Source organism: Mauremys mutica, chromosome 18 (genome assembly GCF_020497125.1).
Source record: "Mauremys mutica isolate MM-2020 ecotype Southern chromosome 18, ASM2049712v1, whole genome shotgun sequence".
NCBI lineage: Eukaryota > Metazoa > Chordata > Testudines > Geoemydidae > Mauremys > Mauremys mutica.
In genome coordinates this window covers 2,716,753-2,733,684 of record NC_059089.1, presented here as the reverse complement: position 1 = coordinate 2,733,684, position 16,932 = coordinate 2,716,753, and the positions used below count along the sequence as shown (strand labels likewise).

Here is a 16,932-nt window from a genome sequence, read left to right as displayed (position 1 = left end):
GGAGAAGGGTCCTGCCACCCAGAGCCTGAGAGTGTGTGGCCACCACCAGAGCAAGTGTCCAACCTGCAGCGTCCCTGCAGCACAGCCAGGGCCTGAGGAGGCGGCCTGGGACCTACAAGGAACAGACTGTGAAGTGCCCTGATGTCCAGAGACACTTTTTGTGATGGTCCCTGGCACAGAGCGGGGTGAGGTGTTTTCCTTTAACCTTTCCCATTTTTTCTTATTTTTAAAATTTGATAGTTAAATAACTTGTATTTGCTTTAAATTGTATGATGTGATCAGTGGGTCAGGGAGGTGCGCAGTGCAAAGAGAGGGACACCCTAGCCCCTGTCCTGGGTGACCACAGCAGGGTTGGGTGGGTCGCGTCCCCCAGGAATCCTGGGCCCAGCCTTGTTGGGGTTACGAGGACTCTGCCAGACAGGAGAGTGGAAGGGGAGTCCTCAAGGGCAGGGAGGCCTCTGGGTAAAGGAAGTGGGAGCGAGGACTCAGATCCTTTTGCCAGCCCACTTCACCGGGGTAGTGCAGAAGCCAGGAAAGTTCCCCACAATAGCAGGACCATTCCCCCACTTACATCTAGATACAGTACCAGGCACGTAGGAGGATTTCCCCTTCTGAGTCATGGAAGCAGAAATTGACTTTTCCTTTCCAGATTTAGCTAATGTTCAGAAAGAGAATCTAGCACCTGCCTTCCAGATCTGAACACCTCAAAATTCAGGAGTGCTCAAGCTCAATTTGGGCAGCTGTTACTTCATTTCTCCCAAATCAAATATACTGATCCACTGTTATTTGCTGTACAAAAAGTAGGATAAAATTGAGCAACAAATGCTTCCCAGGGGTTATTAGGACTGGAATTGCTGTTTTCAACAGCCATTGCCATTTTTTTCTAGTTTTGTTTGTTTGAAAGGAAGATAGTGATATTGCACTGGCAAATTCCCCATAGAAACAAAGAATAATAAAGGCACCTCAACTTTTCCTCATTTATGGAGGACAGTCTTATAATATGCATCCAGGTATCCTCCAATCACACAAGCTGAAAATTGTTCCATTTTACTGCAGTTCTGTAACCATATGGGAACCAATCCTGTCTGTGCTCTGTGCACATCCAAAATTCCTGCTGAATGACCCACCCTGGGAGCGAGTTACCAGTGACCCAGGGCTGGGGTGGAAGGAGGGTGCAGGTGGGAGGGGAGCACCCAGGCCTGGGGCGGCAGGGGGTGTGTGGGTTGGGGAGCATTGGTGGGGGGGGAAGGGGAGAGCCCAGATCTAGGGCAGCACAGGATGTGGGGGGGGGAGCCCAGGGCTGGAATGGCAGGGGGTGTGGGTTGGGGGGGAAGAGCCCAGGGGTAGGGTTGCAGGGGGGTGCAGGTGTGGGGAGGCCCAGAGCTGCGGCAGCAGCGGGTGCAGGTTGGGGGGAAGCCCAGGGCTCGGTTAGCAGGAGCATATGGCGGGGGACCCCAGGGCTGAGGTGGGGGCAGCCAAAATATTTTTTGCTTGGGGCGGCAAAAAACCTAGAGCCGACCCTGCCTCCACCCACTGTGAGGTAGGTAGGAGCAGATCATTATTATCCCTACTTGAAAGAGGGAGAAGCTGAGGCTGAGAAAGGAGAATTGACTTGTCTTAGGTCACATACCCAGCCAGTGGCAGAGCTGGGAATAGGACCCAAGAGCCCTGATTTTCAAACTAACCATCGGATCTTGAATTTCAGACATTGAATGATCTGAATAAAGTGCTCTCAGATGAGCTCCAGACCAACAACAGTGCACAGTAATTATTCAGCAAGTATTTGAGGAGAACTGCAATGTTAGAGAGAATCATGAACTGCTCAGAGACCATTAATGCAGAGAAGCAGCAAAATTCATCAAACACAGAACTGGTTCTGACTTATTTCCTTGTTCTTAAAAGAGAACAACAAGGACCTGAGTCTCGTCCCTGACAATAACCCCCTGCTCAGCCAATCAGGGTAGAGATTGAGGACGGGAGGCTAAGGGTCCCCCGCCACATGCTCCTTCTGACCGAGCCCCGGGCTTCCCCCCACCCGCAGCCGCCTGCCACCCCAGCCCTGGGCTCTCCCCCCCCAAACACACACACTCTGTGCCAACAACATAGATTTCTTCTCCCCAGTCCGCCCAGGCTGAGCTGCTCCCGTTTATACTCCGTCTCCAGTCGGAGCATGCCCAGAGAGGGTGAGGGGGTGTGGCCTCCTCAGCCCACATGGCACAGTTAACCCTAGCAGTGCCAGGTCAGGGTTGATACACCTCATCACAGACAGCATTTCCCAAGTGTTGGGATTAGCTCGGAGATCTCTTCAGGAGTAACCTCCTGTAGGGACTGGGTCACAAACACCTTGGGAACCAAATACCTGGGCGTTTTCCTAGTTCCGAATCACTTGCTGTGGAATTTTATCCCTGGATCATCTGAGACAATATTGACTTAAACAACTGAACTACCCTGTGACCATGTGCACTTACTTCGGTCAGTTGCACCATTTGGGGTCTGCTGCTGTTCACCTTTTCAGAGTGGAGATTTAAACATACAACTGTTTCTTTGATAATATGTTCAACAGCTTGGAGTATTCTCTCCTGTTGACTGAACTGCATTTGAATTTTCTCCATGTCATCATGCAGGGATAGGGGGAAAAACAAACCTGAAGTAAAAAAATGGTAATTTGTCTGAAATTTCCCAAAACATCTGAGCTACATTCTGTCAAACAAAACTAACATGCAGTTTTATGACCAAGGAGCCTTCATGACAGATAGAAAACCCATATCACAGAGAGGTAGAAGACACTTTCATTTTAATTTAAAGTGAAATTCCAGACTAGGTTACATCTGATGTCTCAGAATCAGGATGAGAGATTCTCCCATGATCCACTGAAACCTGTTTCACCCAGCGCTTTCTCATGCATCCGAGGAAGTGGGTATTCACCCACGAAAGCTCATGCTCCAAAAGTCTGATAGTCTATAAGGTGTCACAGGATTCTTTGCTGCTTTTACAGATCCAGACTAACACGGCTACCCCTCTGATACCTCTCTCATGAGTGTTATTTACAGGAGTTTTAGCACCTTCATAGTGGGAGAAAAAACAGCCGACCTTCCCAGAAGCAGCTTTGCCATTGAGGGAAAAGGGGATTTGAACGGTGCTTGGGATCCATTTGAAATCCCCTTCCCAGTCTGACACTTTCATCGCCTGCCAGACTGACTCTGATTTAGGATCAAAGACGTGTACAAGCACCATTCCCAAGCATGGACAGCCAAGAACATGACCCCACCAGACATGGGAAGCGAAGGAATACGAAGGGGTGATCTGTGCATGGCTCAGGCACAAGGTAACAGTTCTGGGGTGATGGGGAAGGATGGAATGTCTGAGTCGCCCCATCTCCTTCCAGTGTCACAGAGCCTAAAATGACCCTTATTTCCCTGACACTGCTCCAGCTCTTCATCATATTTAAATATATTTTAAATGAGAAAAAAACTCAACAAAATAACTGCTGTTCTGCACAATCCAGGGTAATGTGAGAACAACTGGGAATGAGACAATCTCTCCTCAAAGAGGAACTTGACGACTCTAACAGTAACTTTGCACTGGGAGGAGGAGTATAAATGTCAATCTCCAGGTTTGTTTAGAAAATGAAATGTGATGATGGTTAGCTCAGACAGGAGGAAATGTGCAAGATAACTCCACCGACTATCCATGGCCCATGTCTTTAGTGCAAGAATAGTTCTCTTTTTACATCAGGAAAGTGAACTCAAGCTAGCTAACTCCATGACAACCACAGTGATGAGACCCAGGTAGATTTTATCTCAACGTAGCTGGTTGAAGACACCCCTAACCCCCCCCACCTGGGATGATGGACATTCCTGGTAGAAAGGACACACACTCCAATGACTCGCAGGACAATGGAGTTGATACAAAGGACCACAGGATCCACCCCAAAGACAGGCGAGCTTCAAAAGTGGGCAACTCATGTGTGGGAGCTGAGGAACTACAGTGTGCAAAAGATGCAAACAGCCTTAACACTCACTACCTGGGAACTGTCAAAAGAATTAAAGAAAAAAATCTGCTGACAGCTCTAGAGAAGGTTTTTATGAAGTTTATCTCCTTTACGGATTCTCTGATGTTTAGAAAGGCCTGAACTATGAGTGAAGCTTTTCCCACAGTCGCAGCATTCATAGGGTCTCTCTCCGGTGTGGACTCTGTAATGTGTAACAAGGGTTGAGCGCCGAGAGAAGCTTTTCCCGCACTCACTGCATTCATAGGGTTTCTCTCCTATGTGGACTCTCTGGTGAGAGATAAGAGAGAAGAGGTGAGTGAAACTTTTCCCGCACTCACTGCATGCATAGGGTCTCTCTCCTGTGTGGATCCTCTGATGCATAGTAAGGTTTGAGCTCCGAGAGAAGCTTTTTCCACACTCGCAACATTCGTAGGGTCGCTCTCCTGTGTGCGTTGTCTGATGAGAGATAAGGGCTGATCTCTGAGTGAAGCTTTTCCCGCACTCACAGCATTCATAAGGTCTTTCTCCTCTGTGTATTCGCTGATGCCTACTAAGGGCTGAGGTACGATTGAAGCTTTTCCCACACACACAGCATTTGTAGGGTCTCTCTTTCGTGTGGATTATCTCATGTCGAATAAGGGCTGAGCGGTAGTGGAAGTTTTTCCCACACTCACTACATGTATTCTCTTGCGTTTCCGTGAGGATTTTCTCCTGGGACATAGTTTCCTTGAGGTCCCTGTGAGGTCCCTGACAATCAATGGGTTCATCCACTCTCTTCTCTGAGTGGTTTCCCTGCTCTCTCTCTGGTCTGGGGTAATTTTCACCAGCTTTTCCCTGCTCACGGGGGCTGGACACACTCCCTTTGGATCTTCGCAGTAATTCCCCATTTGCTTCGGCAAGCTCAGCATCTTCCTGGTGAGGATTCTGCTCCTCGCTCTCCCTCACCACCCCATCACCTGCTAGAAGAGAGGAGAAATCTCAGAATTGGGGATGGAAAGGCAGAGAACAAACCCAAGTAAGTGCTGGAGAGACAGAAAATAAAAATCAGGGACTGAACTCCCCCAAACTCTTCCCCACAGGGGACAGTGGAGGGGATCAATTCTGCTCCCCACCCAGGACCGGCCTTTATGGGGGGCCATACGGGTGCCCCACCCAAGGGGGTGCCGGGCGCAGGGTTTGGATTCCCACCTGACCTGCTGCCGAGAGGCTCGCTGGGCTGATGAAAGCGGCACAGGGAGGCAGATAAGCAGCAGCGTGGGGGAGTGGGAGAGACCTGAGCTGCAGGGGGCAGCTGGACGACCAGCGTCAGAGTCAGGTGACTGCTCCGGAGCAGAGGGGCCCCTCTCCGCCCTGCTCCACGTGTGCAGCTGCTGCTGTTCCTGTCCCCCCACCGCCCCACCCTCCGTTCACCCCCGGAGTCGCCCCGTCCACCCCCGACTGGGAGCATCCTCCTGACTGCTCTGCAGGGGGGCGGTGCTGATTGATGGCGGGGTGATCCCCTCCCCCCCACCCGGGTACCCGATTTCCACTGAGCTGGGGTGATGGGACGGGGGAATCTGCATGTGCTGGTGCCTCTCTGGGGCCAGAGCTGCCGGCAGCTGCTTGTGTCTGAACAAGCCTAGTTCAGGCTCCCGACCCTGAGAACCTTCTTAAAGAGACAGCGCGCTCACTCACTCAGGCACACACTACCTTCACACACACACACACACACTCACAGTCCTTTACACACTCCCTTCAACATACACACACTGTTTAATATCCTCCCCACAACATACATACACACACACACACACACACACACACACACACACACACACACCAGGGCTCCCTGCATCCAGGTCACTTCCCCACCTGGGCGGTGCTGAGACATCAGGAGCAGCTGCTCTCCTGCCCTCCCCTTACACAGCCTGCAGGGAAAGTGACCTGGGTGCAGGAAGCCCTGACGTCGCTCCTTGCTCCCCTCTCCCAGCCCCCCAGGGCTGTGTGGGGCGGGGGAGCAGCAGTCCAGTGTGGGAGCGAGCAGCAATGCCAGCTGCTTTGTGCATCCAGGTCAGGTTCCCCACGTGGGTGCAGGAGGGGGATGCCGGGGTTAGAGGCAAAGGGGGCGCAGTGCAGGGGCTGGGGGCACAGGAGAGTGGTGCAGGGGGTAGCAGTGAAGGGCTGCATAGAACCATAAAATATCAGGGTTGGAAGGGACCTCAGGATGTATCTAGTCCACCCTCCTGCTCAAAGCAGGACCAATTCCCAACTAAATCATCCCAGCCAGGGCTTCGTCAAGCCTGACCTTAAAAACCTCTTAGGAAGGAGACTCCACCTCCCTAGGGAACCCATTCCAGTGCTTCACCACCCTCCTAGTGAAATAGTTTTTCCTAGTATCCAACCTAGTCCTCCCCAACTGCAACTTGAGGTCATTACTCCTTGTTCTGTCATCTGCTACCACTGAGAACAGTCTAGATCCATCCTCTTTGGAACCCTCCTTTAGGCAGTTGAAAGCAGCTATCAAATCCCCCCTCAGTCTTCTCTTCTGCAGACTAAACAATCCCAGTTCCCTCAGCCTCTCCTCATAAGTCATGTGCTCCAGCCCCCTAATCATTTTTGTTGCCCTCTGCTGGACTCTTTCCAATTTTTCTACATCCTTCTTGTAGTGTGGGGCCCAAAACTGGACACAGTACTCCAAATGAGGCCTCACCAATGTTGAATAGAGGGGAACGATCATGTCTCTCGATCCGCTGGCAATGCCCCTATTTATACAGCCCAAAACGCCGTTAGCCTTCTTGGCAACAAGGGCACACTGTTAACTCATAGCCAGCTTCTCATCCACTGTAACCCCTAGGTCCTTTTCTGCAGAACTGCTTCCTAGCCATTCGGTCCCTAGTCTGTAACAGTGAATGGGATTCTTCTGTCCTAAGTGCTGGACTCTGCACTTGTCCTTGTTGAACCTCATCAGGTTTCTTTTGGCCCAATCCTCTAATTTGTCTAGGTCCCTCTGTATCCTATCCCTACCCTCCAGTGTATCAACCACTCCTCCCAGTTTAGCGTCATCTGCAAACTTGCTGAGAGTGCAGTCCACGCCATCCTCCAGATCATTAATGATTGCGGCACAGGAGTGGAGTGCAAGGGCTGGGGTGAAGGGGGCACAGTGCAGGGGTTAGGGGCTCAGGAGGGGGCAGGTGTTGGGGTGCACGAGGGGGGCAGAGGTTAGGAATGAAGGGGTGTAGGGATTAGGGGTGCAGGAGGGGGAGCAGGCATTTGGGGCAAAGGGACACAGTGCAGAGGTTGGGGGGAGGGGAACGTGGGTTGCCTAGGGAGCCCATGGGAGCAAGGGGCACCAAAATGCAAGTTTGCCCAGGGTGCCATTTCCCCAAGGCCGGCCCTGACCACATCCCATCCAAACACTCAGTAGGAATGGAGGGAGCTCCAGCCAAGGTGTCAATCATCATCTGTAGGAAGCCAGGAGTGAGATCTGCTGGGGACTGTCCTGAGCTCACAGAGTCTGTGTGGGGAATCCCAGCGGGGTCTCTCAGGCACTTACAGTTTCTGGGTTGGTTTAATGTTTCCTCACCTGTGCAGGGACTTCCCAGGATCTCGCTTTCCACTGAACAAGGGAGATCCAGGACCCACGGCTCTTCCCCTCCTTCCAGCTGGAAGATCACAGAGGGTTGGGAAACTGGAAACCCTGCTCAAGGGAAAGAAAACAAAGGAGATCAGGGGAATTCATAGGCCATCTATCATCATGAAAAACATTCTATTAGTTTAACCCCAGTCCATTTTAAACAATAAAATCACAGGGCCAGCTCCCCAGGTGCTCAAAGGCGCAGAACACTCTGCTTAGGAAGGATTTAACTATCCCCATCTTTGCTGGGAACACACACAGCCAGACACTCATTATCAAAGAGGCTCCTAAAAAACAGAGACTGGAACTGCATTTCCCAGAAAGTGAAGACTCCAGACAGAGGGCAAGTGTCCCTGGCACTGCTTCTTGCTGACAGACAGGTCCAGAGCCAAAGAGAGAGTCCAGGGGAAGCTGGGAACAGGAAGCATGGGCTGGGGGGTTCAGTGGAGTAAGGACTAGGAAGGGCAGGGATATCACTGAAGGCAGGATCTCAGCAGCATTAGATGTCAGGAAAGCACATCCTGCGGCATTAGGGAACCTAGCGAGTCAGGTATAAAGGGAGGGAGCATAAAAAACACTGTGTGTGGAGAAAGCTGGCAAATTAGATGGTGTAGTTCAAGAGCCACAGACCAATTCTTCTGCCAAAGGAGAATGTGAAAAATAAGAATCAGGCCACGTGACTTCAGGAGGGACAAATTCGAAGATCCAAAGAACATGCAGAGAAGAGAGACGGCGGCTCTTGCAGGTGGGGATGGAAAAGGAAGAGTCTCCGTGGTTCATGGAGCCAATTAGTTTGTTTTATCATTCATTGATCATTGTTATGGTGATCTCATATGTTATTTCAGATGTAGTCACTGTGTACGCAATAGATTTAAGTTGTAGGTATAGACAGAAGTAAGACAGGTAGAGCCCTGCATGGATACAAAATTTATATCCGCATCCGATCTGCGATCCGCAAAAATGGCCCATGGATATCTGCAGATTTTCAGGGTTCTAGGAACAAAATTTGTACCTGCAGCCGATCCACAAAAGAGGTCCGAATTCTCCACCAGGAGACTTGATCAAAGCAAAGGGCTAAGGCAATGAATCCTAAAATCTTCTAATATAGGCTGGAAGGGACCTCAAGAAGTCATCTACTCCATTTCCATCGCCCTGCGGCAGGATCAGGTGTAAATATGCCAGAAGTTTGTCTGACCTGTTCTTAAAACCCTCCTGGGACAAGAATTCCACAACCTCTCTTTGTAATCCATTCCAGCACTTCCCTATCCTTATCGCTGGAAAGGTTTTTGTATTACCCATCCTCAACCTCCCTTGCAGCAGATCAAGCCAATTACTTCTCCTCCTACCTTCAGTGGATGTGACGAACAGTTAATCACTGCTCTCTTATAACAACCCTTGACATATTTGAAGACTGTTCTCAGTTCCCCACTCACTCTTTTCTCAAAATTAAACATGCTCAGTTCTTTCAACCTTCCCTCATAAGTCATGTTCGAGGACCAGGAGGGCGCTTTTTCCTTCTGAATGGAGATGCGCAAGGTGAGGTCAGAGAAAAGGATGTTGGAGTAACTGAGACAGGAGAGGATGACTAAGAGCTGTAGCTGTGCGGATGGATATGAAAGGCCAATTGTTAAGGATGTTACGCAAAGAGAAAATGCAAGATGTAGGCACAGCCTGGATAGGAGGCCCCAGAGGGAGCTCCGTAACAAAGGTATTGCACAGTTATGGGCCTGAGTGACAGGCAGCACAATGGTGCTGTCTGCGGCGGTAGAGAAAGAAGGTGGGGGGAGGGCTTGGGGGAAATATTAAGAGCTTTGCTTCAGCTGTTGATCGTTAGCTGATGGCTGGACATCAGTGAGGAGATGAGAGAGAGAGAGAGAGAGGGGCTGAGATTTCAGTTGCGACAGAAGGAGACAGGCCAGGAGCAGAGAGGCAGAACTGGGAGTTAGGAGCACAGAGATGGTAGCTGAATGTGTGTGTGCTGATGAGATTCCCCAGAAATAAGGTGCAGAGGAAGAAAAGAAGAGGCCCAAGGACAGAGCTCCGTGGAACCCAAACAGAAGGCTGGAACGGGGGTCAGCCGGCTCATTCTAAAGACACTCTAATGCAGGGACTGGAGGAGGAGAAGGATGTGACTCATCATGGACCTCTTGATGCCACCTGGCAGAGGGCACAGGGTGCCTAATGTTTTACTAGGATCCCACAGACCAGGTACACGCATATTCGTTCACCCAAAGGTGTCAGGTGTCTGTCGAGGAACTAGTTAGGTAGGTCTTAGGTAGCTCTTAAAAGCTTTGCCAGTCCAGCTCTATTGTTTAAGGCTGTGAAAAAGTGCCCACACGCATGCGCACACACGCACCCCATCCAACATGGCTCTGCTGGCCAAAGCTCAATTACAGACACAGCTATAGCGGCAAAAGCCTCCATTTTTTAGTGTGGGTGTCTCTGGCATGTCGGGGTGATGCTGAAACAGGGCAGAGCAGAGGTGGCATTGGGGGAGTGGCAAGAACCTTAACTCTGCATTTCTCTTTCTAAAAACCGAGGGGACAGGAACCCTTACCCAGCGAGGTCACATTCTCACAGTTCTCCTGCATGACATCCCAGTAGAGGGCTCTCTGAGCAGGGTCCAGCAGAGCCCATTCCTCCCTGGTGAAATACACAGCCACCTCCTCGAAGGTCACCGGCCCCTGAAAGAGCAAGAGTCCAACACTCAGTACCTGCTGCCCCACTCACAGCCCCACTATTCATGGGGGAAAGCAGCCAATCAAATGGAAGCTCTGAGAGAGTCAGCAGAGTCCTATCCCCATACTGCTGAGAGCAGCCAGGAGACATGTGGGTGAGGGGACGAAGTGAGAGCCCCTTGTCTCTCCCAGGAGATCCACCACAGACCTACTAGCCAGAGGCTGATACAGGAGATGGAGCCCCCAGTAGGGTCCAGGCACAGCCCTATGGCAGGGAACCCTAACACCCTCCCCACTGGCAGCAGCTGGATGTGAGGGGCCGGGACATCTTCCCTACACCTCCCTGCTGGGTGCCCCCTTTCCATGTCACACCAGCCCCTGGCTAGCAGGCTGAGGGTTCAGCACTGGAAATCTGGTCAGTTTTCCCAGCCCCGCCCAGGGAGTTGCTTTGTCTGTTTCCTGTTTCACAAATTAGGGAATTTTCTCCCCCAACACCCAAGTGTTTGTTCTGAGGATCTAGGCCCACGTTAACAAGTCCCAGCAGGTTTGTCACACTGTGTCCCCCTCCCTATCCTCACCCAGGGTATTCCCTGCCCCCCTCCAGCCCTAACTCCCCAGAAGATGCCACCTCTTCAGTATTTCCTGCCCCTCCCCCTCCAGCAGGAACCCACCAGCAACCCCCCAATAACCCCTACCTGAGCTGGCTCCACTATAGCCATTTCTCCTCCCTGTCCCACGGGAGGCTGGGACGAGCTGGAGCGAGAGGTGGGCGTCATTCTGCAGCCTGGCAGGGCGAGAAGGGCAGTTGTGGAGGTTTCAGAACAGGCTTCAGTTCATTTCACATCACGATTCCCCCAGGCCCTTTCCCTGCAGACAGAGATTGTAGATTCTGCCAGGCTGGGAACATGCTCAGTCCCCACAGTGCAGCACAGACCTGGCCCCCGGCCCCTCCTTTGCCCCTTGTGCTCCCCCCAGCAGCAGTAACCAACCAAGACATTTTGAAGCCCTCCCAGCAGCAGGGTGTGAATCAAACCCTGGACCAGACCAGACCCAAAGGAGCCCCCTTGGGGGGGTCCCCCCGACCCTGCCCCCAGGGCAGCGCACTCCTGCCGCAGGGGGAACAGGGAGAGTCCGGGGCTGGTTCTTCCTCTCTCTGCTCCTCACCTCGGTCACAGGGAAGTGACCCTGGGCAGGGACGCTGCAGTGACTGTGCCGGGGGGGGGAGGGTCAGAGATCTGGGAACCTGCCCCCCCCTCTAATTTCTCCTCACACCCTCTCCCGTCCCCTCCCCCCTCCCCTAGCGCCCTGCCCCGGGCTGGGAGCCGGGGTCACCGCCCCGTTCCCGGGGGCTCTCTCCCCGCGGCTGCCCCGCTCCGCCCGTGCGGGGAAGGGGGCACCAGGCGGGGGGACCCGCTTCACCCCCCCCGTTACCGGGCACAGCAGAGCCGGGGGGGGGGCGGCTCAGACTCGCTGCGGGAAGGATCCTCCCGGCCTCAGCGCGGCAGCAGCTCCGGGCCCCCGGGGGCAGCGATGGGGGGGGCACCGCGCAGAGCCCGGGACCTGCCCCGCCCCCCGGGCTCGGTCACCGGGAGCCTCAGCAGAGCCCGGGGCGGGGCCCAGCTGGAGAAAGCTCCGCCCCCCCCACTGGCCCCCCCATCCCAGCGGGGGGGGGGGCGGATCCTGCTGCAGCTCCGCTGGGGCTGAGGCGGCTCCGAGGCTTCTCCCGGGTTCCCCGGGGCAGAGTCACGTGCCCCCCCCAGTACTCCCCCCGGGTCTCTCACTCCCCGGGGGCTCCGGGCGGGCAGCTAGAGAACCCCCCCCCCGGCCGGGCCCCCCCGCACAGACCCCCCCGGGGAGCAGCAGCGGCTCAGCCCGGGCCCGGCTCACGCGCAGGCGGCAGAGGCAGCTTTGTTCTCCCGCCCGCAGCGGAGCTCGCACGGAGCATGCGCAGTAACAGCTGCTGGAACCCTCCCTTCCCTGGGCTGCGGAGAGAGCGAGAGCGGCCCACGGGGCAGGCTGGGAGATGTAGTTCCTGACCCTCCCTGGAACGGAAGTGACGTCGGCGGGGGAACCGGAGCCGGGCTGCGAACGAGCGTTGGCTCTGCCTGGCTCGCGCGGGGCCGTTGGAGGGTTGGTGCCGTTGGCGCTCTGGGCATGCGCAGATCACGGCGGGAGAGCCCTTCATTAACCCCCCCGTGCCCGGCCTGGGCCCTGCCCCGCTGGAACCGCCCTGGGGCCACCCCGGGCTCCGCCCGCCCTGCTGCGGAGCTGCAGCCTCCAGGCCCCGCAGCGAGCCCCGGGGGCGGGGCCGGGCGGTGACTCTGCCCCAGTGTCCGGGGGGGACCCGGCATCTCGCAGTGCCGGGATCTGCTCCCTGGGGGGGGGGCAGCGGCCGCGGGGTGCTCGGGCAGGGCTGGGCGGGGGCTGGGGGGTGAGACCGTGGGGGGGAGGCAGGAAATGTCTGTGCAGCCCGGACATGGCCGGGGGGGGGAGCAGGTGACCCCCAAGGAGCGGGGAGAGAAAGGGAGGGGGCTGAGATCCCCTCGGATTTACCGCTGCCCCCTCCCGTGGGGACTCCCCTCCTCTCCCGTCCTGCCCCCTTTCCCCCTAGAGAGCCACGAGCAGCGCCCAGGGTGACCCCCCAACCCCTGAGAAGTTCCCAGTCCCCCCCCCCGATTGTGCCCCGTTTTCTCTCCTCCACCCACCCCTCCGTCAGGACGGCCTAGGTACGTTCCGCTGCCCTTCACTCGTACAGGAAGGAGAATAACATTTCATTCCACTCAATCCTAAAGTGATTTGTTACCCACCACCATCCCAAACTGGTCATTTTGGGGAAGCGGCCCCATCATGCTGCATAGCTAGGCAGAGTAGAGGTGTCTGTGCAAAGACGGCCTGTTCCTGAAGTCTTCCCCCAGCTCCTCACTAGAGGGGGTGCAGGAGTTAGGGGTGAAGGGGGTGCAGGAGAGGGGCAGTGGCTGGTGGCACAGGAGGGGGCACAGGGGTTAGGGGTGAAGGGGGTGCAGGAGACGGGCAGTGGCTGGGGACACAGGAGGAGGCGCAGGTGTTAGGGGTGAAGGGGGTGCAGGAGAGGGGCAGTGGCTGGTGGCACAGGAGGGGGTGCAGGGGTTAGGGGTGAAGGGGGTGCAGGAGAGGGGCAGTGGCTGGTGGCACAGGAGGGGGCACAGGGGTTAGGGGTGAAGGGGGTGCAGGAGAGGGGCAGTGGCTGGTGGCACAGGAGGGGGCACAGGGGTTAGGGGTGAAGGGGATGCAGGAGAGGGGCAGTGGCTGGGGGCACAGGAGGGGCGCAGGGGTTAAGGGTGAAGGGGGTGCAGGAGAGGGGCAGTGGCTGGTGGCACAGGAGGGGGCGCAGGGATTAGGGGTGAAGGGGGTGCAGGAGAGGGGCAGTGGCTGGTGGCACAGGAGGGGGTGCAGGGGCTAGGGGTGAAGGGGGTGCAGGAGAGGGGCAGTGGCTGGTGGCACAGGAGGGGGTGCAGGGATTAGGGGTGAAGGGGTGCAGGAGAGGGGCAGTGGCTGGTGGCACAGGAGGGGGTGCAGGGGTTAGGGGTGAAGGGGGTGCAGGAGAGGGGCAGTGGCTGGTGGCACAGGAGGGGCGCAGGGGGTAGGGGGAAGGGGTGCAGGAGAGGGGCAGTTGCTGGTGGCACAGGAGGGGGTGCAGGGGTTAGGGGTGAAGGGGGTGCAGGAGAGGGGCAGTGGCTGGGGGCACAGGAGGGGGCACAGGGGTTAGGGGTGAAGGGGGTGCAGGAGAGGGGCAGTGGCTGGGGGCACAGGAGGGGGCGCAGGTTTTGGGGTGAAGGGGGAGCAGGAGAGGGGCAGTGGCTGGTGGCACAGGAGGGGCGCAGGGGTTAGGGTGAAGGGGTGCAGGAGAGGGGCAGTGGCTGGGGGCACAGGAGGGGGCGCAGGGGTTGGGGTGAAGGGGATGCAGGAGAGGGGCAGTGGCTGGGGGCACAGGAGGGGGCGCAGGGGTTGGGGTGAAGGGGGTGCAGGAGAGGGGCAGTGGCTGGTGGCACAGGAGGGGCGCAGGGGTTAGGGTGAAGGGGTGCAGGAGAGGGGCAGTGGCTGGTGGCACAGGAGGGGGTGCAGGAGTTAAGGGCAGTGGGGACACAGCGTAGGGGTTAGGGCACAGGAGGGGGCAGAGTTAGGGGTGGGGGAGGCGCAAGGGTCGGGAGTGCAGGAGCTGGGAGTAAAGGGGGAGGGGGATTGTCCAGGGTTGATGGGGAAGTGCCAAAGTACAAGTTTTGCCCAGGGCACCGTTTCCCCTAACGCAGGTCCTTGGTAACATGTCTTGCTGGGAGGGGGAGGGGAGAGACGAGGCGTTTTCTCTGTTTCTTTCCTCTCCATTTTCTGCTCCTTCCTTCAATTCCAGAAACCTCCCTTGTGTGTCAGACGGTGCAGTGACGCCCTCCCCACCCCAGGCCTCTGGAGCCTTTGGAGCAGGAAGATCCCAGGAGCTGAGGATGGATCCAGGGGTGAGTAGCTGGCAGGAAGGAGTCCTAGCAGCTCTTCTGGGAGCGCAGGGGAGGAATGACTCCCCCTTCTCTAGCTTCTCCCCGTGGAGCTCTGGGGAGCAGGGAGGGTTGTGTGATAAATTCCATCCAACTCCCCCTTTGATCCAAGCCGAGGGACGTCTCAGCTCTGCACGATCCCCTTGGCAGGGCCAAACAAGGGATGTTTTCCACTGCCCAGGAGACCCAGCCAGGGACTGATGTGCTGGAGATATGTCAGGAAAAGGGTCCGTCTGAATTGCCAAGGCAGGAAACGAACCATCTACAGCAACGTCATTAACCACAAACACACTCTAGCCATGCTCCAGCCAGTAGGGAAATGGGCAGGAACTCTGGCTGCTCAGCCATGGCCACACGTACAGAGCTGCACAGCAGTGAATGTGTTGGGGAAGCTGGTCTGAGCAAACAATTGGAAATGACCCTTCAGTGAGAACAGAAGCAGAGTGTAGAAAGGCCCCTGTGTTAAGTGGTTGTGGCTGAGGCCTTAGGGAGCTGGGTTAGAAGCCACAGGGTGGCTCTGTGGAGGTTTGATTCTTGCCAGCTAGGCAAGGCTGGTGTGTGGTGTCTCCATGGATGCACTTTCAGTGATGCAGGTTTCTCTCTCCCATTGTTCCATGAGCATCCTACTAGATTGCCAGCTGCTTTTCAACTGCAGTGTGGAGACTTGTGTGTGTGGGGAGAGACAGTGTGTGTGTTGGGGAAGAGTGAGTGTGTTGAGGTAGGTAGGAGCGGATCATTATTATCCCTACTTGAAAGAGGGAGAAGCTAAGGCTGAGAAAAGAGAAGTCAATTCTCCTAGGTCACATGCCCAGGCAGGGGCAGAGTTGGGAATAGGACCCAAGAGCCCTGATTTTCAAACTAACCATCAGATCTTGAATTTCAGACATTGAATGACCTGAGTAAAGTGATCTCAGATGAACTCCAGACCAACAACAGTGCACAGGAATTATTCAGCAAGTATTTGAGGAGAACTGCAATGTTAGAGAGAATCATGAACTGCTCAGAGACCATTAATGTAGAGAAGCAGCAAAATTCATCAAACATAGAACTGGTTCTGACTTATTTCCTTGGTCTTAAAAGAGAAGAACAAGGACCTGAGTCTCCTCCCTGTCAATAACCCCCTGCTCAGCCAATCAGGGTAGAGACTGAGGACGGGAGGCTGAGGGTTCTCACCAGAGAGCCCAAAGGATGGCCCAGGTCATTGGTGGGATCACTGCCCGAGCTCTATTTCAGCCCCACATTTTTGGATGGACCTCCCACAGTGGGAACTGCAGAGCCCTCCCCCGCAACACACACACACCCACACACCTCTCCTAATGTTGGGAGGAGAACAGAAGAAAGGACAAAAGCAGCAAGAGACGAAGAGAAAGGAGGGAGGGATGGAGGAAAAGGTGAAACAAAAACAACAAATCCTAATGTCCCCAGTGATTCTAAGGGACAAAATCTCAGGTGCGCAATAAACTTCTGCCTCCTTAAGCTCGTGTTTTCCATGCCTAGAATTCCCCTGTCACCAGATGGATCAGACTAAACAGGTTTCAAACCTCGAGGAGGCTCTTACCTTCTAAACAGGGACGGCTGTTTTCTAGTAAAATCACTAGAAGGGAAGGAGAAAACTCGAAAGAGGTTCCTCCTGGCGCTCACGTCCATGAACCCGAATACTCCCTCAGTCCTCAAAAAGAGACCTGGAGAAGGAGACTTGCTGCAGCAAAGCCACAGGGGTCTCTGAAGTTTCCCTGGCCCCTCGCCCCGGTCCTGCCTGGCTGATGTCAGCATCTCTCTGTGAGGTCACCACCTCCCCACCACCTTGGACCAATAGTCTGAGGTCCTGCCAAAGGCCTTTGTGATGTCACTGCCACACCCCTCCCTTGCTGTGCCAATGTCCTGCCCCTGCCCAGGCACTTTGGAGGATTGAGCTACTCCCTGGGGATCACCCCACTCAAGGAGCGTTCGTTCTAGGCAGCAAGCCGGCTAGACAGGGAAACATCAGCCGCTGCTCCTAATGCTACACTCGTTTTTTCAGAAATTAGTCAACTTTACGACCAGAAGACACCATTAGACCATCTAATCTGACCCCCTGCGTATCACAGGCCTCCTGTATGACACAATAGCAGGTGAGGGAGGGGGTCT

General features: G+C 55.2%; 1 pseudogene; it reads left to right on the top strand.

Moving 5' to 3' along the window:
* Positions 1–16,932, top strand: part of LOC123352652 — a 209,946-nt pseudogene that overhangs the window by 41,608 nt on the left and 151,406 nt on the right.